Consider the following 1,383-nt stretch of genomic DNA (forward strand, 5'->3'; position numbering starts at 1 on the left):
AGCTGACATATTAAACTTCTAGCCATGGGAGTATAATCTTAAATTCTGAAGACAAATGCTTCCAAATTTTGGTTTAGAAACTGTCTATTGGTACTCCACCAGTGGAGGGTGAGTTCATCAATTTCCTGCATACACTTCAGTTCAGTGGACAAAGTGCAGCATCCCTCTGTTGCTTTAAATCAGAGGTGGGGAACCTTTGTGCTGCCAAGGGCCATTTGGGTATCAGTAACTATGTAACTTAAAGAATTAGCCTGCTATATTTGGCCAAACATCTTACTTATTAACTCACCCTTAATACGATGGCTGGACCTGCTTCTTTTGGGGGAGGACTGTGATGTTAGGTGGTGCTGATTAAAGTGGCCTTATCAGGCCTGGGGGCCAAATCTTCTCCACCCCTGCTTTAAATGACATTTTAGAATACACGGCAGAATTAACCCCTTCTTCATAGTTGTCCATATCCTGGTCTCCAGAAACTGTGAGTGTGCTACCTTACATGAAGAAAGGGACTTTGGAGGCATCAAATCCATTCCTACTGATTGTGACCTTAGAGGGCAAACTACTCTGTAGGGTTCCCAAGTTGTCGTTACCCTTTAATACAGTTCCTCATGTGGTGGTGACCCACCAACGATAAAATTATTTTCATTGCTACTTCATAAGTGTAATTTTGCTACTGTTATGAATCAGGTGACCCTGTGACAGGGTTGTTCTACTCCCCAAAAGGGTTCCGACCCACAGGTTGAGAACTACTGAGATAAATTACTCTTTTTTCCCAAAGAGAAGCCAGTAGCTTTGAACCACCAACATTTTGGCGTCAATCTAATGCTTAATTTACAGTGCCACCAAAATTAAGGATTTTGAAATGGGAAGATTCTTATGGATTATCTGGGTGGACCCAATGTGATTCCCTTATAAGAAGGAGGAAAAGATGGTCATATTTATTTATTTTTGTTTATTTAAAAGTTTTGTTGGCCCTTTAGCCACATATCATACAATTCAATGGTTCAATCATATCAAGAAGAGTTGTACAATCTTTAGCATAATCAATTTTAGAACATTTTTTTCTAGGGTCTTAAAGACTTCGTGTTAGACAAGGTTCTCTAGAGAAACAGAACCAGGACACTAATAATTTTATATATATTTATACAGATAGATAACACAAGAAATAAACAGTTAATTAATCTATAAAGCAGTACAAATGGCTCAGTGCAACTCCCTTCTGTGAGACAGCTAGTACACTATCAGTCCTTCAAGTCTTGAGTGCTGCTGGGTAGTCTACCATCGAGCAATTCAGGTTATCCGGCCACAGGCAGCAAACAGCAAGGCAGGTCACCAACAGTCAGCCAGATGACAGGGTTTCCGACAGTCCCCAGCTCAAGAGATGTA

The sequence above is a fragment of the Echinops telfairi genome, unplaced genomic scaffold (genome assembly GCF_000313985.2).
Source record: "Echinops telfairi isolate 266 unplaced genomic scaffold, ASM31398v2 ScPeMD7_7458;HRSCAF=8496, whole genome shotgun sequence".
Lineage (NCBI taxonomy): Eukaryota > Metazoa > Chordata > Mammalia > Afrosoricida > Tenrecidae > Echinops > Echinops telfairi.